The 23,700-nt window shown below is 37.7% G+C and overlaps 1 protein-coding gene and 1 long non-coding RNA gene across 4 annotated transcripts in view; one reads left to right on the top strand and one right to left on the bottom strand.

The window, feature by feature from the left end:
- SLO2 (slowpoke 2) overlaps positions 1-23,700 on the top strand; it is a 167,853-nt gene that overhangs the window by 592 nt on the left and 143,561 nt on the right. The gene's annotated exons all lie outside the window — the stretch shown is intronic.
- Positions 15,926-19,211, bottom strand: LOC149690207 (uncharacterized). Of its 3 annotated transcripts, XR_016383879.1 has the most exons (6): positions 19,021-19,211; positions 18,793-18,960; positions 18,308-18,391; positions 17,744-18,251; positions 16,983-17,148; positions 15,926-16,901 (listed from the first exon to the last, which is right to left on the bottom strand). It is a non-coding gene; the product is annotated as an uncharacterized LOC149690207 (long non-coding RNA). The 3 variants fall into 3 exon arrangements; XR_016383877.1 differs by having other exon boundaries at positions 16,983-18,251; XR_016383878.1 differs by having other exon boundaries at positions 16,983-18,251; positions 18,793-19,050.

The following is a 23,700-nucleotide window of genomic DNA, read 5'->3' on the forward strand; positions in this document are numbered from 1 at the left end:
TGGTTGATTCGTGAAGTGGGTGCGTGGGCGGGGGATTTAAATGGCATCATGATTATGGTTGACTTTGAGATGGATTACAGACTGTTTAAGGTATGGTAAGCAACTCGGCCATGGTACTTGAGGGTTTGTTCCTGACGTGGGTGAGTGGGGGGATTTAAAAGGCATCAATATTACGCGTGACATTTGGGGTAGTGAATTTGTGTTGGATAACAGACTGTCTACGGTATGGTAAGCAACTCGGCCATCGTACTTGCGACCAAGCAAAGGTAGTTTTTATGGGCTGTGACGTCACAGTTTTTAACTGCCGTCTTGAAAAATCCGCTCTTGAGTTGAAATGAAATTTCTTCTGAGACCTGAAATTCAACCTCAAGTGGAAAAATCCAAAGAATGCTAATTTAGGAAATTCTGACAATCGGCTTGGGTTTTTTAATTACGCAATTTAAGAAATGGTTTGAGAATATTATTCAAAATAAATGTAACTTTATAGCAATAATATCCAAAGTTCATAGAACCTTTGGTAATATCGCATTTAATGTGAAACTTCTATGTATAAAACAGCATAAAATAGTTCAAGTTGAATTAAATTTTTTAGTTTAACTTAACATAAATATACTAAGCTAGCTTCAAATTTATTTAGTTTTAATAATATGAAATTTATAATTTTGATTGATAACGTTACGAATTATATTAATATAAAATTAAAATGCAAGTTGAAACATTATATTGATATTGAAGACTATTTGCTATAAAATATACATTTATAATTCAAAATTCAGTTTTGAAATTTTAAAACAAAATTGATCTCCAAAAGAGAACTTCCTTTAATAACTCCCCCTCCCATGGCTAAAACGTTCTATAAAAAAGTTGTGCTGAAAACTTGCTATGTATCACGTGATGGAAAATATTAGCAAGCAAGTGGGTTCAGTTGGTCCTTGTTAAGAAAGATTGATATTTTTTAAATCACGGACTTTGTACTCTTAAAACGGACGCGCAAAGCAGTAATTTGCGCCACCCGAGCTGGGCGATTGTGGGGGCATATGTCTACATCCCATTTATGTCTTCCCTTCCTCCTCTTTTACGTTTGAACAGTACAGTTCGAGTGACCTTGAAGTTTATGCACTAGGTTACAAGCTCTTCTTGCCCGTCCCGTGGTTTTTCTAGCTCCAAAGGGCCTACTCAGTTTTCCTTTCCCATAAAAAGGGTTTGCAAGATCCATGAATAAATCTCGTGTCAATTTTAGAATTTAAATGATTTATTAATGATTACTTATATTAGGGTTAAAGACTGATTTAAACACCTCGTGATTTAATCGCCATATAATTTAGCAAAGTACTTTATGTAAATGGGGCTATTTAGAATATTCTAGCGCAATTTTGGGGAATTTTATTAAATAGTTGGCAGTGGGATATGTAATCTTCAATAACCCGTTTTCAAAAGTCGTGGCTATTTGTGATAAGTCTGCCATAAATTAACTGGAATGTTCTTTGGACGATTTTGAGTCGTAAATGTAACTTCCGTGACATTTTTTTATCCGTGTCACTGTTTTCAAGTAAGATTGGAATATGAAGAACATGGCTTAATTTATGACATACTTATCAGAAACAACCTGTATAGTCGTGTGTAAATGGAATGTTGGTTTCAAACAAAAGAACTTTGGTGGACTTGTAACTCTGAAGCCCTATCTAAAGTCTTTGCTTTCACATGCCAGCTGTTCCGTCAAGCAGACTATACTGCGTCCCCCCTTCTGAAAGAAATATCTATTCTCAAATATAGGCCTAATTGAATATCTTAAAATGAATGTGCTAGTTGAATTCACACTTGCGTCATTATAACCCATTTGCCCAAATACCCTAAATGCAAGTATAACCTTGAAATATGCTATTAAGCCAAATAATTTCATTTCAATTATTATTTTCAACTGGTCGCTCCATTAAACCCCTCCTGGCTTCCGCTTTTAAAGTGTTAACACAAATAGGTCGGTCTATTAATAGTCCCCTTTTTGGCCAACTTAATATAATGTCCGAGTAAAACGTCCGCCCCTAATAGCACCCGCGCTGAATTCATTTTCTCCGGATTACAATATTTAATCTTCGAAACTTGCAATTTTCACTAAGCGCTTTTTGAATAAAATACTCATTAGCACATGGAATATTCGTGATGCCCTGCTTTATTTGCTCGCTTACTCTGCCATAGAAAGGAAAGTTGATTAATTCCTCGCGTGTAAGCGGATATGCCGATCTCAATCTCATAGTTTCTGATACGAGTAAATATTTACCTCATTTTAGCATTATGAGGCAAATAATACCGAATCCAATGTTATTGTACAATGTTATGAATGTATTATCGAAAATCATGTCGGCAAACGCCGTTGGAGTCGTATAACGCAAATTCAGCGTATTTTGCAGGCGTTGGCAAGTTTGCCATTCTAGAAAAGAGATGTAGAACTTCAGGTAAAATTCGAACGAAACCATATCCAAAGGGGGACCTCAGTTTCGGAAAATCTGGTATGTTGATAACAGGGATAGATTTAATTTTTAATTTTAGAAGTAGTAATGGAGAACGGTTAGTATTTAGTTCAGTCCGACTCATAGCTCAGTATAGAGTCCCTCCCTCCAACACGTAACGAAAAGTTTAAATTATCTTATTGGCTCACTTAATCCTCGTTTTGATGACGTTGCTGGCGGGGACGGCGAAAAATATGTAATTCCTATTTACCTCTGTCGCTATGAGCGGCCTCTTCTTTCATACCCTCTCCGTCCCGTGGAAGGGGTCCGGGACTTTGACGCGCGCCCACATTACTCTGTTCTCCATTCCTACTTCTAATAATAAATCTATCCCTGTTGATATCCAAAGACGTTATATAGAGCTTCAACATTACCTGTCCGTCCACCAAGGTTCTTAAGTTTGATGGTATATACCTAACGTTTTTGGATATCCATATACCGGATGTTGGGTCTTAAGGCTTTCTGTATACAGGGTGTTTCTGATAAGTCTGGCATAAATTAAGGGGGATGTTCTTTGGGCGATTTTGAGTCGAAAATGTTCTTTGACATTTTGCCATCCGCGCTACCGTTTTCAGGTTAATATTGGAGTATTTTATGGATGACCCCTGATTTTGATTAGAACGTCCATGTGTATGTGAGGCTCAAATGGAGAACATTAAGCTTGCTTGTATTGCGGTATTACTGAATTTTCCTACATTTTTGTGTCCTCCTAGTCAAAGGCTCGATATGGACAAATGCATGTCAGTAATCATTCAGCATATTCATAGCTAATATGATTAAATTCACGCACCACTGAACCGAAATTAAATTTTCCGTGCACTTAAAATCGTTAAAATGTTTCTCTTTTCTTGGTTTTGCATAAATTATTGATTACGAAAAGACTAAATGGCTCCAAGGTAGCTACTTTCCCCGGGTTCCAGTGTTGAATAATTGACTGGCTCCAGGTTAAAAGAGTTTGTCTGGCATGGATAACTATAGTCATCAAAATGTATTGTGTCACACAATTGCTTAGCTAAGTCGATATTATATGAGTCAAGGCAAAATATTACGTATACAGTCGTCAAAAAAACCAGAGTGACCACTGGTGACCAGAAACTCGCGAATGAAAACTAATGGACCATTTTCAAAAGTGTCATATATTTACCATAAGTTTATACGGAGCCTCCGAAATGAACTAGGCCCATGCATGTCAAATTTTATGTGGGGAAATATCCAGTTTGTTAAGGAAAATATTTTCACCATATATGTGGACGAGATGGCGCTCACATTACCGTTGTGACAGGGGTCTTCCTTAAATTATCGTTGATATTTTAGGGGTCACTCATAAAATTTTATGATAGAGAAAAGTTTCATCCTAAAATTAACGTAAATGTTTTTGGGTCTCTTCACTTTTTATTGAATCATTTGGTTAAATTAGATTGTATGAAACCATGATTCTTTAAATAAAATTAGATGTTAAATTATTTCAATTAAAATAATTCAGTAAGAGTAATAAAAACGTATACTTATAATCCGCGACCTTGGCCCAAATACTTAAGCAGTCGACAGGGTCACGGGGTTGAACTTTGTTTATTTTACGGTCGTGTCAGCGCCCCCAAGCGGGAAAACACGGCGAACTAAATTAGTTAAAAAAATATTCTCGCTTCGCCACACGCATGGGCCTAGTTCATTTCGGAGGCTCCGGTTTATAAGATATGTTTCATAAGTATAGCATTACTAGAGACTCACGGAGAACAAAGAGAATATACTAAGAGGAGCAGAAAGTCTAGCCTTTCACAGGGGTTTTGTAAAGCCCGGCCACTGTTTTGGAGTAACTAGATCCGGTTTTTGTTGATTGGGTAAGCAGCGACGCCTTTCATTGGTGAAATTATGTCGGCTGCTTATTTTTGGTAGTGGCAAAGCCTGGGTTGATCTCTGGGTTAAACGTTGACGTACGAAAGGTAATTTTTAAGCAGACGACATGGTCACGTGAGCAACCGCCGGAACTAGTTTCGCCAAATTCAGAGCCGGTCCCTATTTACAAAGTTTCTGCTCCTTTTGGTATATTCTCTTTGCGGAGAGCTAGTTCGAGAACGACACGAGAATTCACTACACTCGGTTTTTTTAGTCCATCTACCTGTTTAGTCTGTACTAAGCCTTTGACCGCGCCTCACAAGGCGTCGCTTTACGAGAATCTATGACGTTTCACCTGCTTCATTTACGTCACTTCATGACAAGCTCTCAGAAACCAGTGACAAGCTTATGGAACTATCTTATGAACTTTCACTGATTTCACTGTATATAAGGATGAAACTTCGCCATGTTGACGCGTAATTTAATATTATTGCCAAGTTCCTCCCATTTTTAAAAGTATCATGGCACCACATTAATCATTACTTTTGTGACCTCTATAATTTCCTGGTGAAACGCATTCCTTATACAAGAGAAGTATCAACCATTACCCTCATCCAATGAGAAAAAGCAACATGTACGAATCAGCTTCGGTTAATTTATCTGCTATTAACCTAAATGCCACGCTTCTCAAACCCTTTCCTAACTTGCAAGTTAATTCGCAAGAAAAAGGTTGCGTGTATTTTCTCTATTTGTTAACATTCGCTTCCTAATTTCATTTCGAGGCGCGATTAAGCGATGAAAACAACGAATTCGAGGCAGCTGGACCAGTATGGGAAGGGCCTGAATTTAATAATTCACACGTTATTTTCTTCATTTCCCATAAGAAGTTGAAAAAATCGTTCCTCCTAATGGATTTTTCTGCTAGCTATTAAAACTAGTTGAACTATTTATGAACCAGGAATACATAGAGCTAATGGGCATTATTGTGTAACTATTTTCTAAAACGTATCTAGGAGGATTTTGTGGGATGAGCTAGATGTAAGCAACGAATGTATGACGAATTTTAGAGTCCTTGCGAATAATCTATCTCGCTTGCTTCTTGTTGCACCTGACCCCGCCTTACTAATACCAGCGAATGAAATTACAGTTAAAAAGACGTCAGATTTATGAGGTGTACGTGACGTATTATAATCAAGGCCGGCCCACAAAACCCGCATAGAAATTACCATGGAAATATGGGGCGCAATTATTCCTAATAAACTGTATGTATTCCAGTGTGGATGCATAGAAAATACATCTGAAGGGAATGGAACCTTATCCCTTCAATTGCTTACTCCCTAAAAAGTAATGATGTTTATATAGATGGCCCCTTGATTACTATCGTATTTCAGTTTCTTACTTAACCCATAAGTTAATAAGATATGTTCCATAAGTGTGACACTACCAATGCATTGTAATACTAGAGACTTACTGAGAGCCAGTTCGAGAACGACAAGCGAGACTTTACTACACTTGGGTTTGCAGTCCATCTCTCTATTTAGTCTGTACTAAGCCTTTGACAGCGCCTCACCAGGTGTCGCTTTATGAGAGTCTGTGATGTTTCACCTGCATCTCTTCATGACAACCTCTCGGTAACCAGTGACAAACTTATGGAACATATCTTATGAACTTATGCTTAAACTTAAGGGGTCATTTCTAAAACACTCCAAGCATAAAGTGGAAACGTTGGCTCTTAAGGTTAAATGTAATGGAACATTTTTACTCAAAACCATCTTCCCTTGTTTCCATTCCTTTATAGAATTTCTATTGTTTCGCTTCCCTGTTGACAGGTGGCTCCACGCAGCTTATGCTGGCCTTCACATCAATCGTTTACAGACTCCCGAAAGCTTTCAGTTCGTTTCAGGAAAAGGCTCCTCTTTAGCTTAGCTAAATCATAGATTATACTAGATTGCATCTCAAAAAGTGGTTAATCTTTCCATTGAAAAGTTTTTTATTTATATACCTGAAGCTATACTTAATTAAAGTATTACTCAATACTGTTCTATACTGTCATTTTTAATCCAGACAGGGCTCAAGCCATTCTTACGTAAAGTAAAGGTTATTTTCGGAAGTTATTAAGCCCCATTTCCTTTTAAGATGAAACAGAAAAAGTAATACTTTTATCAAAAGTGAATGGATATAAAAACGAAAAGTGCACTTCATTGACAATTCCATGCCCTTGGCTGTAGAAGATATGTAAATTGAGAAGCAAACTACCCTCCGCTCACGCGCTACACGAAATAACCAATCAGGGAAGAGCTTTTTGACGTCATAGGTATGCTAGCGATCCGAACGTTCATTTTTGGTACTAGTGTCTGCTACTTTGTGAGCCTATTCACGGCATGTTCCTTGAGCTACGGTCGGGAAGGTAATCATACGCAAAGGGGGGGGGGTCGACACTATAATGGAATGAAGGAGGTCTTCTCATACTACATGGCGCGACCAACTTTCAACGAAGTGTACTTTTAGTTTTTATGGCTATAAACATTTGTTTTTATACAAAGGACTATCGTTTACTTCAGTAGATTGACTAGGGGATTATCCAAATCCAAATATCATCTGTTAGTATGGAGTCTTCATACTGGAAAACATGGGTGTACAAAAACGGTTGAACCGAGATCTATTAAGTTAACTCTGGTGATTCGTACAGATCAGAGAAAATACAGCAAGAAGAATAGTAAGTCAACTTCTGCCAAGGGCTTATAATAAGGCACTTTTGTGGCTTTGAGATTGAGCTACATCCAGTTTTGAATTTTTTTGTTCCTTATCTGCGACGCCTTTTACAGTTTGAAGTTGTAACCAAAGTTAATGTACTGTTTAATAAAACACTTTGGTTAACCGGAAGGCGGTAGTAGAAATGTCAGAGGCACTTTCTTTCCCAGGTTAAGCATCTACTCCTGTTGCTAAAGTCTCTCTGTACACGTAAAGAGTGCATTTCCACTCGCGTACTATGTACGTGACTTAACCTCGTAAGAAGTTTTAGCAAATATAGCTGGCCCATGACAAAAGAGAAAAACCTTACCATGAATCTTCTAAAGATGTATGGTTTTTTCCTTGGGGTACCCTTGTTACTCTTTAATAAACCATGGTGAATAGATCATTAATACCAACTAGCAGTAAGGGATCTTAACAAGTCAAGGTGGTCTGCTGAAGAGCTGATCCTGATCCTGTAAGGTTAGGCTTTTTCTCTCAACACCTAGCCCTATGTTTTCGAGGGCAGACACCAGGGTAGTGTAACGATAGTTTTCGGTCGCTAATAGACCTTTTTGACGTAAAAAAGGGGGTAGGCAATCCTCAGTATCGGGACCTACAAGGGAGTAGATACATTGTCGTCTCTGGGCATTCTCGCGATACAAAATGATTACAGCGTTGGCGCCAAAAAGCGGGATGGATGGCAAAGTTTTTACCCCCGTGTCTTCCCCTCTTGACTACATCGAAAAGGTCTATAACATAATTTTCATCTCCTCACTCAGGATCATCTACTCTCCTGCTGCTTTGACTATCATTACTTACTACTTCAATTTATCACTATTCACGAAAATTGGAAATTTTAATCTTTCCTCTGAGCTCTGCCTCTCAAAAAAACGCGATAAAAAAAGCTGTGAGAGGCAGAGTTACTTACTCCTAGTTTATTTACTCTTGATTATACCAAAAAATAAATACAATGTCAAGCCACTCTATTGTATGAAAATTAATACACGTAACAGTATGTGCTATTTTCACCGTTGCATATTTAGTTTGAGATGAACTTTATGATAGTATTATATTATATCAAGAAGTGATATCAAGTATATTAGGGAGAAGGTATAAATTCGCCACATTTCCAGCTTTATCTCCTACCAAACGTAGGTCCGGAGTTACTCCCCACCTCTAAATTACAACCAGCATCTCATTGGTTCTAGAAAACTCGCGTCAGCGCGACGCGAATGACGAAAACTACGTATTTTCCGACGGAGGAGAGGCGAAATAGCCCGGCCTCCTTTTACGTCCCACCGTGTATTTTGAAAGGGGGACTGGGACTATGGCGCGCGAATACTTAGGCATCTTATATCTTCTCCCTTATAAACTAGAAATCACTTCTTGATTATATTATATTGTATAGTTAGAATAATCTATAAAAAAAACCCGGCAACAACTATGTGCAGCTGCCGCCCCCACCCTATCTAATGAGCTCTGCTCAGTTCACTCCTCTCCCACGATGGTCATTTCGGAATTGCGTGACATCGCCCTCCTTATGGCATGCCGACGTCACTTAGCGCAAGCATGCGGTGTAAGCAGTGTCGACGTTTTTTTCCCCAAGTAAATTAGTAGAGGGACAAATTAAACTCGGCGCTTTATGCGGAAGGCGCTTCGAGTTGTAGATTATTTTAGGTTTAAATCGCTGTAGTCAGCCGGATGTATCGCGCCTCGTGACCGAATTTCTTTCGCACAAGTCGAGTTATAAAAAGTTGGCCTAATATTATGGCCAAGGCTTAGGTAGGTCTGTGATTTCCTATATTTTCGAGTATGTGGTCACCTGATGGTCAAACAGAACGTGTTTTCGCGCCAACTGGAGCTGTATATAAAGTGTAAGATTTATTATATCCGTGGGCCAATAAACGAGAGGACATGAGTCGCATAGCATAACATCCTGCTTTCGTCTCTCCCTCAAAAAAAGGCACTTCGGTTTTAAATTTAAACAAGCTCAAAACGTCAAATGTTTCAGATGAGAGAATGGTACGTCACACCCTCTTATGTCTCAGTACGGTTTTAGCATCCATATTGGTGGGTGTCAACTTTCCTCGTGCATTCAACCCACCAATGGTCGTGTAAATTACGTCACAAATCTTAGCTCCTATACCTAACAAAAACTCTATGGTGGAAGGAGTTGGTTCCTTGTCGATGGAATAATTTCCTTGTGGCATTGTTTAATCAGAATATTATCCTAGTTTGACCGCTAGATTTATTTCACCAGAAAAAAGATCACGTCAAAGTCACGTGTTCATATTACCGATAGGACGTAGGTCCACTTTCTAGATACTTGCCGTAAGGTGCCTCTACCGTAGATGCGCGTTTTTTTCTCATTGGAGGTATCGTGATGCTAAAGTCACGTCCTGCTTTTATTGGCTCATGTTACACAGCATGGTTCATTTAATATCGCGAATAAGTCATCCTTGAACATAATTTTAAGACACGTTATTTTTAAAACCCGGTAATCAAGAAAGAATCGATCCCCTTTCGCCCAAGTAGAAAGCAATTAAAGAAAAAGTTTCCTGCTTGTGAAATTGGTTAACGGATAGGAACCTAGAATCGATAACGAACGTGGTTGGCTATACCGTCAAGAATCCTAAGCCTCAAAGGATCTAAGATACTGTGCTGTTTTAGAGGCACTTCTTCCGCACTGAGCTTGGGAAATGAGGTTAGATTGGTCTTTACTGACTTCTGAGTCCTTCGGGAAACTGGAACAATTAATTGTCTCCTTAAAATGAAGTTCTAAACTTCATCTCTCTTGCTTAAGGTTTTTAACAACCTCACAAAACAATCTATGCTTTACTTTCACGACAAAGTTCAAGATTAAATTGTTGCAAAAGAAGTATATAATACTTCTCTTACAAAGCGGGGTAATTGTAACATAATTCTTCCCAACATCCCTTAACATTTGGAGCAAGGTTACTAAACTGAATCACATACGCGATAAATAGTTCCCTCATCATTACTCTATTAGCGGTTAACTATTTGTCAAGGCGCATGCGCTTGTGGATTTTTGTCCCACGTCAAGACAATCAAGGTTTGTGGGTTGATTGCCGGGGATTTGGTACCAAACAGTGATAGAATTCACCCTAGCACGGTACGATGCCCATCTGAAGTTTGATGAGCAGGATGAGCCTGGGAAGAATCGTGTTACAAAACTAAAGTATTAAGAGGATACAGAATGTCAGTGTCTTCTTTCTTTATTATCCCCTTCTGGTTGCATGTATTGTTTCATCATCTTTGGAGATCAGTAAAAAGACTGCATTCTCTCTTTCTTTATATCCATGTACTTGGAAATTTATGGACCTCACTAGCCCATGCACTGTATCTTTGTCCAGGGGTTATCCACCCTTTTATCTTCCGGCTTGATTATACACTCTTCACTTTCCACATCTTCCGTCACTTCCTTTTCTTTTGATATTCCTTTTTCCTGCGTCCACTATGTCTCTTTTGATTAACCCTGGGCGAGCCGGTAGAAGCCCCAAGGAGTAAATAGGACCGGTTATATCGAAGAGCACGTGCACCTCCATCCCTTAATCTTTCCTCGGGTACGCGTAATACCCGCCCATTTTCTTAATTGTACCATAAGTTCATAAGTTGCGTTCCATAAGTTTTTCATTGGTTACTGTGAGCTTGTCATGAAGTAACGTAGGTGAAATGTCATAGATTCGAGGTAAAGCGACGCCTGTTGAGGCACTGAAAAAAAGGCTTAGTACTGACTAAATAAGAAGACATGGAGTTCAAAACCAAGTGTAGGACTTCAATTCTCGCTTGTAGTTCTCGAACTAGCTCGAGCTGTAAGTCTCTAGTATTACAAAGTATAGGAAGCGTCATACTTATGGAACATATCTCATACACTTATGATTGTGTTTGCTTTTGTCGTTGGAGACAAACTCCTTAAAACCTCCTTAATTCAATTATGTTTATGTCTTTCACGAAAATCCTGAATAATTATTCTTATTTGTCAAAAGCAAATTCGTAATAACACTTAACTGGAACTATCATCTGAAAAATATTTTTTTTTTATGTTCAGTCTCCGAAGTTATGGACTGCTTTGGAGTAAAACAAGCATCAAGTATCTTTGTTTTAAGGTCAAGAACTCCTAGAAAAATCCATAAATGTTATAGTTGAGATAAAATAACCCAACCTCTTCCTTGAAAAATGGGGCAGTGCACTGAACGAACTTATTTTTGTAACAGAATTATGAATGACATAGAATTTTGCAAATGATTCTAAAAACGTATAGTTCTATTTCAGGGGTGCATTTTAACGTGGTTTTATCATTTTAGTCACGATTTACAAGCGACTATCCGGTCATGGTAACCTCCTTTTTTGTCACTTGACCATTTATTTGGGTCTCTACGCGTCTATAATAACAATTCTATTTTTACGACTTCCAATCCACGTGGGCTTTATATTAACATTTAGGCATATCGATTTTTTTCTACATTTCATAACAGACGTAATTTCAGAAGTCTATTAATCCGATATTGTAAATCGTATATATGTTTATGAAAGTGTTGTTTTTTCCTTTTTTTAATGTTTATTCTTTATGCTCATGCAGTCAACAATTTGTGACATAATTTGATCATACTGCGTGGCTAATTTCAATAAGCGAGAAGGTTCATTAGAAGTGGTATGGTTGAGTTCTTCACAAGGATGGAGCCTGATACGAACGTCGTATTCTAAACCCATAACATTTTAGCTCTATGAAAAATCCCTAATTATGCATCAATTTTGTAGAATAATAAAGTTTCTTATAAAACAACATCATTTTGGTATAATTTCATACTTTGGGGCCACAAACCTTTTTATTTTGTGTGTACATAGACACGAAAAACTTCATGGTTTTCTGTTCGTTCAACCACTGTAGCAACGCCGGGCAGCTTAGACACTAGCATATAATAGTGATAACACTTAAAATACCTAATGAATGTGTGACCCTTTGCTTTAGTAAGCGTCTGATAACCAACGAAGGTATCATATACTTCAGTTTTCTATTAATTTGAAAGGTTCTGACTATTATAGTACGATTCCATTTGAATAAATTAAACTAAATTTTATGTAATGAATGGAGGAGGGCTTCGATGGTCCCATAGATAATTATAGTGTTTTTGTTATTGTAAATATGTCCGATGCATTAGATGTATGAAATTACGAATTTTAATTTTTAAAGTGCTGTAGAAATTCGTTCGAAACAAGAGCTCTATGGAAAACAGAATAAGAAATCCAATAAGATATTTCGTTGCACGTTTAGGGGTGAATATCTTCACCGAGCTACAAATCGGACTGAAGTTAAGCTTAACCAATAAGCGATATCTAGTTTACTAGGGAGAAAGTTTAAATTTGCCACATTTCTAGCTTTATCTCCAGTCCAAACGTAGGTCCGGAGTTAATCCCCGCCTCCAAATTTCAACCAGCATCTCATTGGTTCTTGAAAACTCACGTCAGCGCGACGCGAATGACGAAAATTACTTATTTTCCGACTGAGGAGAGGCGAAATAGCCCGGCCTCCTTTTACTTCCCCCCTTGTATTTTGAAAGGGGAACTGGGACTATGGCGCGCGAATACTTAGGCATCTTATACCTTCTCCCTAGTAAACTAGATATCGCTTCTTGGCTTAGCTATATTGTTCTTTAAAACTGTATGTAGTTCTGTTGACACGTGGATAAGCCCGCTTTCAAATAATAGTATACTATCTCACTAAAAAACGTTTCGGAATTTAGTACACTAGCTTCTAAAACCAAATTATCGTTTCTTGTATTGATTTTAAAATTTTGAGTGACACACAAAAGAAAAACTCTGTCAAATCCATGACGCTGGATACCCCCTAACAGTAACCGATAACCGATAATTTCTATCAAGAAAAAGCTCGGATCAGGGAAGTGTTTGTGGCTTTAGGGTTAAGTCTATGGGTATTAAAGAAAACATGTAAGAAAAGCAAACCAGAGCGGAAACCTTTAGAAATCGGTCTCAGCTGTCTCTTCATTTACCCATCCATGTTCTTGATAAATGAGGTCACGCTCCGAACTAAGAAGAATAATCCAAATCGATGGAAGGATACATGCCACTACGCCATCACTACACTTAGACTAACACCAAAGGTTTCTAGGAAATTAACTTCTTTAGGCTTTGGTGTATATTCTAAGAGAGTCTTATCTTATCTTATTCTAAGATAAGACTTGATACTGACTTTAATGTATAAGGGTGGTTTTTGATTAATGTTTAAGGTCTTGGCGTATATACTGTCTTAGGTATATGGACATGCACTTTATTTATTTAATTTGCTATGCAATTAACTGCATTTTAGAATGAGGTGTAGCTTAAGGGACATCCATAGGTTGAAGTGAGGAACTGCATTACCATGATCTTCTCGAAGCCCTCATTCTTCTATAAAGCTCACCGTCGTTTCAGTAGACCATTTCGATGCAACTAAAATGGAAACAATCTATGTTTTACTTTCACGACAAAGCTCAAGATTAAAGGCTTGCACCGAAGTATAATTCTTCTCTTCGAGAGAGAAGTGTACCACCACAAAGCGGACGGGGTAATTGTAACATGATTCTTGCCAACATCATAACTTTTGGAGCAAGGTTATATACTAAATCGAATCACATACGCGATAAATAGTTACTTCATCATTACTCTATTAGCGCTTAACTATTTTCCTAGGCGCATGCACTTGTGGATTTTTGTCCCACGTCAAGACAATCGAGGTTTGTGGGTTGGTTGCTGAGGATTTAGTACCAAACAGTTGTAAAATTCACCCTAGCACGGTGCCATGTCCATCTGAAGTTTGATGAGCGGGAGAGCAAAACAAAAAGGGTTAGTCTGGCAAGAATCATGTTACATAACTAAAATATTAAGAGAATAAAGAGTGCCATACGACCACTGTGAACAGTATTTAAAATATTTAGTGTTTCGTTGGATATGGGTTTCTAATGGAGTATTGCATTTTTTCAACATAGCGCAGGAAAACCGATATCCTTCGGACTTTAATCAATTTTATCGGAACTTAATTAAAGGCCCTCCTACTAAGAGCAGCAACCTATTTTCATTTAATAGAACTTATACGTACTTCATCAAATTTGGCGGGAAAAGCTCTATAGGATTGTAATTGGAAACCCGTAGCTGTTGGTGATCCCTCCACGCATATTTTAATTACCGTCGCCCGAACATCGGGCCATTTTCCCAGAATTATGTTACACAGATAGGGTACGGACCTAGCGTCGGCTAAGGTAGTTGGTATTTTTAGTTGAGTAATGAACTGACAATGATAAGGTATCTATCTACCTGAGGACTAATATCGTCATATATTGTATTGAATTTCAATTTCGTTTTTAGGCCCTGGTGCGTTCATGATAATAATTTATGCTAAAATAAGTTATAAAAATATACAGACATTAGAGTGTATTGGTACATACCAATATAATGGAAGTTTGTTTTACAAGTCGCCAAAGTATGCAATGAAAAATCAGTTACTAAATGAGGGATTATCATCAAAAGTAAATAGATATCAAAAAGTTAATAGCTTTAAGTCAATCATACCTTCCCGCCTGCATGCTATGTAAAATGAGTATCGAGTATCACGTGGCTTGCTTGTAACCAATAGGATGTTCGCATGACGTCATAGAAGCGACAAGAGATATTGGAAAGCAGTACAAATTACTGAGCATCATGGGAGTAAATTTAGGGCAATATCATTGGTAGCCGTAGTAGTGCGGGTAAATGCTGAATTATGGTAAATTATATTAAAATACTAAAGTCTAAAACTGTAATTAGTTTCATAATGCCGCGTAAAAAACGATTTTAGTTTCGCCTTCGGTATCGACCCAGTGCAATTTTTATCTGAAACCTAAGAATAATACCGCATACTCTTCCATCATGTTGCAAACAAAAGTTTTCAAACGTCCTTGGCTCTCCCAACATTGTAGTATTGTTTTACGTTCATCTTTTTGTTTCACGAATTCGTCATAATCATATTCCTTATCCATTTTTCATATTACTATTTTATCACATTCATAGGCAATCACATGTAGTCTTCACAGATTTTGTACTAGGCCTAGGCTATACTGTCACAGTCTCACAGCAGACAGCTGATTGAAATTACCTTTAGAACGCATGCACGTCGATTAAACCTTCAATAACCCGCACTACTTTGTCTGAGCGGCGCGACACTAGATACGTTAGGTACATGTCAAGTGGTTCGCTAGGTGCTACGCCATTTGTGCGCTGCCGCGGAATAGGAGCGGGAATCTCAACTTTCATAACGCGCCCATGCCGGGGAGATATTAACTTCTTGTTTATAATCTATTTACTTCTGATTATCATAAATAATTCCATTTTTCAAGTTATTTTACACAAAATTTAAAATTTTGTAACGTTTAAAACTAGATTCTTTTAATTAAAAATAGCGTAAACATTGGAAATTGAAGAAATCTAAATTATTAAGAAACGTGCAATCAAGTTAAATTGTAGAATCTTGCGTGTTAGGCGTTTCTGTGAAGCATGACGTTTCAGGTCTATGATCTGTGTCCAATGACAGTCATCATAGAGCATTACGTTATGATATGGTACACAAGAGCTCTAAAACGGTATTTTAAAAGAACTTAACTGCTCACACTTCCTTTAACAATTATGCTCCTTCGATTTAATAAATACTAGAAAAAAGTCCGCAATTTTAGTTTCGCTTTTAAATGTGACTTGTTGAATTTTTACTTTTGGTTTTAATCACTCTATACAGTGTGTTTCTGATAAGTCTGCCATAAATGAAAGGGGATGTTCCAATCATTACTTGAAAACAGTGGCCGGACGGCAAAATGTCATAGAAGTTACATTTTCGACTTAAAATCACCCAAAGAACATCCCTTTAATTTATGGCAGACTTATCAGAAACACCCTGTATGCACGGATCTAAAGGTTTGAAAAGATCAGAGAAGATAAACGGCACAAACCAATTTAGAAAATTGGTACGGCTTAATTACGTTTCTTTCGATAAAATAAAAGAAAATTTCCAATTTGTTTTTATATTTAACGAAAGAAGGAAAACAAGTTGGGAAACCAAAATAAACCTCTCCAAGTCGAGACGCAATTAAGAGGTTTTTCTTAAATAATTAAATAAATATAATTGATATTATTTTACTCGTCATTAATTTAGCTTAATTATAGTTAAATTATTTTAAGAAACTTTATTCCTAAAATCATTTTTAATATAGCTATTATTGACGTTTGAATTCAAGCGTACGCCTCTTTAACAAATTTTGGAAATATAGGGTAAATGATAACAAAACCCGCAATTGCGTTAACCTTTGGTGGAAGCCCAGCCATTGGGAAGCTAGACGTTTCTCGTAACCCCAGATGATCGCCGCGTATACTTCTTAATCCTAACGATAGGAGTAGAAGCCAAAAAATTGCTTTCTGCATACACGTTAGCTCCGATTTGCCTACTGTGAACGCGGTGACAGACACACAGACACGTCCAATGTAATACCTCTCCGTGACGTCATCTTCACTCGGTGAGGTAAAAAATAAATTCAAAAAATTAAGCACCTGTGGTTAAGAATTCCGTTCTTCGAGTCAAATTAGTCCGTCGGCTTTAGGGGTTTTTTCTTCACGAAGTTGGATTGAAAAATCGTTCATCTGGTCCCTTTTATCAGAGCATGAAATTGAATAGGTGTAATAGGTCTTGGCACGAAGGGACTTTTCAAATATTTTTTCCAATCTCCGTCCTCTGAGTGTGTCCCACTTTCTTTGAAGCTGATGGACGCTTTACGAAAGGGAGAGTTTGGGGGCAAGCTAGGGCGAAATACGTTTGAAATATGACAGAGACCAGCACTAATGACTCTTCTTTCTGAGGGTTGGGAAACTTGCCCTTACCAATATAGTTTTGCTTGTTAAAGGAGTTTTCCTCCGCGGTCTAACCCGGTTTCTCATTTCTATAAAAACTTGCAGAGTTTAACGGTAATAGTTAGTATAGGACGCTGTCGGTTAGCTGTGGCAAGGGGCTAGCAACCACCCCTCTATGCATTGTAAAGGGACCCACCTGTAAACAAGCCACAGTCTTAATGTGGAAATCCCTTCATAGACAAAGCTTACATTATTATTAAGCATCTTAACCATCATCCTCACTTTAATTACCTTCATTATTAAGGGATTAAATTTACACTGAATTAAGGAATTGTGGTCAAAGGATGATTACACGTTTTATATCAAAATAATTCAATGCTTTCATAAATAAATTATTATTAAAGAGAATATGGGATTTAACTTCGACTATAAAAAGAAGGGGATAATAGACGAAGGATGAAACTCTGTATCCTCTTAATACTTTAGTTATGTAATTCATGATTCTTCCCTGGCTCATGCACCTTTTTTATTTGCTCTCCCGCTCATTAAACTTCAGATGGGTAACTATATCGTACCGTGGGGTTAATTCTGTAACTGTTTAGTACTAAATCCTCAAACCTCGATTGTCTTGACGTGGGACAAAAAAAAACACAAGCGCATGGGCCTTGACAAATAGTTAAGCGCTAATAGAGTAATGATAAGGGAATTATTTATCGCGTATGTGCATGATTCGGTTTAGTAACCTTACTCCAAATGTAAAATGATGTTGGGAAGAATCGAGTTACAATTACCCCGCCCGCTTTGTGGATGGTACACTTCTCTCGAAGAGAAGTATTATACACTTCTGCTGTAACGTAATGGCATGAAGGAAAAATAGAAGTGACACTGAGAATTCCTCTCTCCCCGTCTCCACTGTGTAAAGATAGAACTTGTCATAAATTCACGGTAATTTATGGCGATGGGGAAGTGTCCAAACCCTTGGAACTTTTTGGATCAGACCACGCTTCCCGGAGAATTTTATCGCGGAGGACATCGTTTTCGTCAACTTCCTATGTCTACTAATACACTGGACGTATATACTTGTCCCTGTGTGATATGATGAACTATCCTTACGCTAGATTTCATTTTAGGGACAGATGAAGTTTGATCAATTTTTAGTTGATTATTTTTGTTCGAACGCACCCAGACTATTCTCTTATCTACCAAACCTTTAGATGAAGGAATTCTTTACATCTATGGAGCGTTAGCAACGGTTATCTCTCCGCTATCTTCACTCCTTTACTGAAGTTTTGGAATGCTCTGAAATGAGTGCACGTTTTTGGTACTATTTTGATGATATTGGATTTGTTATTTACCAGTTATTTATCTGGGAATGTATCGAATTTTGATCCGAACGCTTATGGAATATCTGTCCTCAGTTTTCACTAGTGGAATGCTTGCTGACAAAAGATATTTTTCTCATAAAAAAGGGGAAGGAAACATTGACGTCTCTGCGCGCTCTCACAATACAAAAAGATTACAGCGCAGGCGCCCAAAAACCAAATGAAAGTTGACTTTCCAGATAAGTTCATAAGATATGTTCCATGAGTTTGTCACTGGTTAATGAGCATGAAAGCTTTTCATGAAGTGACGTAGTGAAACGTGATAGATTCTCGTAAAGCGACGCCTGGTGAGGCGCAGTTAACGGCTTAGTACAGACTAAAGATGGACTAAAAACCGAGTGTAGTCAATTCCCGCTTGTCGTTCTTGAACTAGCTCGAGCTGTACGTCTCTAGCATTACGAAGTATAGGTAGTATCATACTTATGGAACATATCTTATAAACTTAAGGTTTTATTTACATCGAAATGGTCTATTCCCATATGAGTGATCAACTTTAATCGTATTGGAGCGTTGGTTTTATTGCGAATAGTAAATTTGACTTTGGTTATATCCCAGATCTGGTCGCAGAGTGAGTGACCTCGGTGGAACATCATAGATTCTCGTAAAACGCAGCTTGGAGATCTGCTCTGAAAGACCTAAATCGTAAATTTGACGCTGGTTACCCAAGATGTAGTTGAAGATTGTACCGAAGGACATCGGAGATTCTCGTTAAACTGAGCTACGTGGCTTGCTCTCAAAGGCTTGGCACTATGTGGAGACTATATAAGTGGGTTACTGTTTAGAGGCAAAATATATCAAACACTCTTCTATCGAAGAACGGTACTCCAGCTGGCTAGCTCCTCCCACAAATTCCGTCTAGATACGTTGAGAAAATGGCTTAAACATTATTCTAATTTCCTGTATGTATTCCTTATCTAACTGAATGCACCGAAGAATTGAAATAGATTAGAAATTGGCATAATCAATTCTTCATTATCGAACAACATCAGTTCATGCAGCAAAAAGGAATAGGTAATATCAGAAGGGGATAATAGGTAATATCAGAAGGGGATAATAGAAGAAGGATGACACTCTGTATCCTCTTAATGCTTTAGTTATGTAACGTCACTCTTCCCAGGCTCACCCTTTTAGTTTGCTTTCCCGCTCATCAAACTACAAATGGGCATCGCACCGTAAGGTGAATTCTATCGTTGTTTGGCACTAAATCCCCAGCAATCATCCCACAAACCTCGTCTTGACGTGGGACAAAATTCACAAGCGCGTCTTGCCAAATATTTAAACGCTAATAGAGTAATGATGAGGGAACTATTTATCGTGTATGTGATTCGGTTTAGTAACCTTGCTCTAAATGTTCCGATGTTGGGAAGAGTGACGTTACACTTACTCCGCTTTGTGGTATACTTCTCTCGAAGAGAAGTATTATATACTTCTGGTAATATCAAATAATATAATTGTATGTCTTTATGTAGTGCAAATTTCGTTAGTTTTCATGTCACAAAGAATTGATTTAATGGTAGAAAAAACATACGCTATTGATTTTATGCTAATCAATTTTCATTCAAAATTAAGGGGTATTCTACTTCGCAGTATGAATCAATGAATATTTAATTCACTTTCGAAAGTGATCCATTTTCGCTCAGTGTTCTTTCTTGGGTGGGGTTCTTATCCAAACTCGGATGTTTTTAGCATAAAATGACTTTCATGAAGCATTTTCAATCACTTGATATACGCGATCCTACATTTTAAGATCATATTATTGTAACTAAGAATATTGGTTTCACGGTCAAACATCAGACTTAATTTTACCCCAGACTTTTGAAAGGGTTCTCTTATTTCAATATGCAATATCACATGCTACGTAATTTACGGTTTTAGTGACTTCCTTTAAATCGACTTAATGTAAAGTAAAGAAGGGATATCTAGTTTATTAGGGAGTAAGTATAAATTCGCCACATTTCTAGTTTTATCTCCATTCCAAACGTAGTTCCGGAGTTAATCCCCGCCTCTACATTACAACCAGAATCTCACTGGTTCTTGAAAACTCACGTCAGCGCGACGCGAATGACGAAAATTTATTTTCCGACTCAGGAGAGGCTAAGGCTAAATAGCCCGGCTTCCATTTAGGTCCCCCCATTTCATTTTGAAAGGGGGACTGGGACTATGGCGCGCGAATACTTAGGCCAGGCCTGTGCGAGTACTCGATCAAAGGCGAGTACTCGATCGAGTCTCGAGTCGAGTACTCGACTCGAGACTTGAAAATCAAAATTTTAGGACTTGAGAATAATTTCGAGTCCTCAAAAATCCTCACTACTGGACTCGAGGAGGACTCGAACTGAGGCTGAACACCATTTCAAGTCCAAAAATATTTACTATGGATAAAAGAATTTATTCTTCTTTCGTCTCTTGTCAGCACGCACAAATCAACATTACATAGAGGCCTAGCTTTCCCGTGCTGACAACCGAAGCTGCAACAAAGTATATATCGAATAAGCTGCCTTCGGAGATAGGGAGTTGCCTACCCTCTAGCGTGAAAACAAATTTCCTCGCGCTCTTCCTCTATCCATGTATTTCGCCTGAACTGGGTGACTCGGAATTTGAAGTAGAGCGCGGTATCTAGTGGGGTTTTACTGATTTAGATTTTAGAGAAGACAGATGAAAATTTGACGTCAGCTAGAACATGTTTTTGACGTTTTTTTACTTTTTATATCCAAGCTGTGATATTTGAACAAATGAAGAGTAAAAAATAAAAGATGTGAAAATATTTAGCCTTGATTTTGACATGAAATAATTTATTAGGACTCGACTGGGACTTGATATAATTTATCAGGACTCGACACTGGACTTGAGACGTAGTTTTGTAGCTGAATTTAGGACTCGAGGACTCGATACCAGTTAAAGGACTCGACTCGAGATTCTATGAGACCTTTTTTAGGACTCGAGACTCGACTCGAAGCCCAAAAAACTGGACTCGCACAGGCCTAACTTAGGCATCTTATACCTTCCCCCTAATAAACTAGATATCACTTCTTGGTAAAGTCTTAATACCCAGTGTGCGGACTACAAGTAAACACTGATGGAAATAAGGCAAGAAAAAACCGCGATAGAAAAATATTTGCACTTTTTGAACATTTTAAGACACTGAACGTCGTTGAGATGCAACTTTCCTAATGGAGTTCTACAAAATAGAGTTCATTTCCCTTGCAATATTTATGCCTGAAACCGCTTTGGCGCCAATAAGAGAGCAGCGTATGTTGCAATAAAGGAAAGGGAATGTATACCATCCGTTAGGGAACCCGGAAACATAAGTATGGGTCGACAGCAAAAGCCAATAAGCCCCTCTCTCAATCAGAAAGGATATTTCACAATGTTGTTTGGATTTAAAAAGCAAGGGCAAAGGTTGGGCAAACTACAGCCTCGAAAGGATTAAGTTCCACTCGTAAACATTTTTAAAGTTAATATATCCTTAAATCAACGGGAGAAATCGTATTCAAAGTTAACAAGTTGGGAAACCAAAATAAACCTCTCCGAGTCGAGACGCAATTAAGAGGTTTTTCTTAATTAATTAATTAAATAAATAAATATAATTGATATCAATTATTTTAATCAACATTAATTTAGCTTAATTATAGTTAAATCGTTTTAATGAACTTTATTCTTAAAATCATTTTAAACATAGCTATTTTTGTCGTTTGAATTCAAGCGTATACTCTTTCACAATTTTTGTAAATTTAGGGTATATAACCCGAATGATAAGTAAACCCGCAGTTATGTAAACAGTCTGGTGGAAGCCCTGCCATTGGGAGGCTAGACATTTCTCGTAACCCTAGCCAATTGCCGCGTATTTCTTAATCCTAACGATGGGAGTAGAAGTCGAAAATTACACTTTTACCAACTGCGAACTGTGACAGACACATACGCACAAACACACAGATACGTCCAATGTAATACCTCTCCGTGACGTGATCGTCACTCGGAGACGTAAAAAGTGAGAACTCCCAAAATACCTTTCCAAAGATGCTATGGCTTCAACTCTTCATGTTTTTACCCATTGTGCAGCCAATGGAAAGCAGCATAAAATATTTTTCTTGTCCCTCTCCAAGAGAGTGTGACGTAGTTTGGCAATGGTTCATTTGTCAATAAAAAAATCAAGAAATTACAATCCATAATTCTAATGACATCATTAATTCTGAATGGGGAAATGCCCCATTTTTCCATTACACTGAATGTGGGCGTAAATAGCACACGGTATTGTACTCTTTTCTTTTTTTATTCGATTCTCTTTTGAAACATTCGGAAATCATTATTTCGCTAACTAGAAATAGATCAAATGTCGTTGGATACTATTTCTTTTCCGTTCAAATTATTGCGCCACAATTTTATGTTTAATTCAGTAAAAAAAATTCCGGTTTTACTTGCCAGCTTTTGACCTACTACCATGGATTATTTTTTAAAGAGATTACGCTCTCGTGCAAAGCACATTGAAATAAACTTTCATTATCACTCCAATTTTATTAATCCATACATATTGATATAGGGAAAATGACATAATTTGAGAATAGTTTCTAAAAGAAGTAGTTCATTTGTAATCTAGCAAGGAAGGAGGAAGGTCACGAAAGTTTTTAACACGCGACAGTATTGGCCTTACATTCTAATTTAACGTCGGTGTGCGAGTTGTAAAACTTGCACTCTTAATCAATCATGGATTCTGAAATTCAATCAACGTTTCTCGAAGTTAGAACGACGCAAAAGGTACTACAAATGACTTATTTTGTAACGCCTATCCCATGTTACCTGAAGCTGACTAACTAAGCCTATAATTTTCGAGAACAAGGCACAAGCTAGCTGTTACCCTGTTTCTACAACGTATTTGTTTAACCAAAAGTGGATGAGAGGAAAAGTATGAAAATGGCCAATAGTCGCGAGTCATCAGAGTTTCGCCGTAGTTGACCGTTTTATTGGCGTAGCTATACTGGGCCTGTTCACTCCCTTCAAATAGGTCTTGTGTTAATTCGCGGTTACGCGGTTACCGTCGTCTGCTATTTTGTATGCTAGAACTTCCTCGATTTGTGTTTGTAGTCAGGACAGAGTAGCTGCTAATGTTTTAAAAGGTATTTGAAGGTATAATATGGTTTTTAGTAAGGTTATCGAAGCAATGGAAGAACACATAAAACTAGATACGTTTAAAACAAATCTCGGTAATTTAGCTACAGCGCGAGCAGCTCGCGTCGTGATGCGCGTGATCGAGTGGGCTATGGTTAAACCAAGGAGCATAAATGTCTGAACTACTTTCAGTCGCGAGTTTGCAAGTCCATCAGTCACTAGTAAACTAAATAGTTATTGGCGAAACTTTGATGTATGCGTTTTTT

This window comes from Phalangium opilio, unplaced genomic scaffold (assembly GCF_054372755.1).
Source record: "Phalangium opilio isolate 3A_F unplaced genomic scaffold, DU_Popi_V2 ptg000031l_1, whole genome shotgun sequence".
NCBI classification, from domain to species: domain Eukaryota; kingdom Metazoa; phylum Arthropoda; class Arachnida; order Opiliones; family Phalangiidae; genus Phalangium; species Phalangium opilio.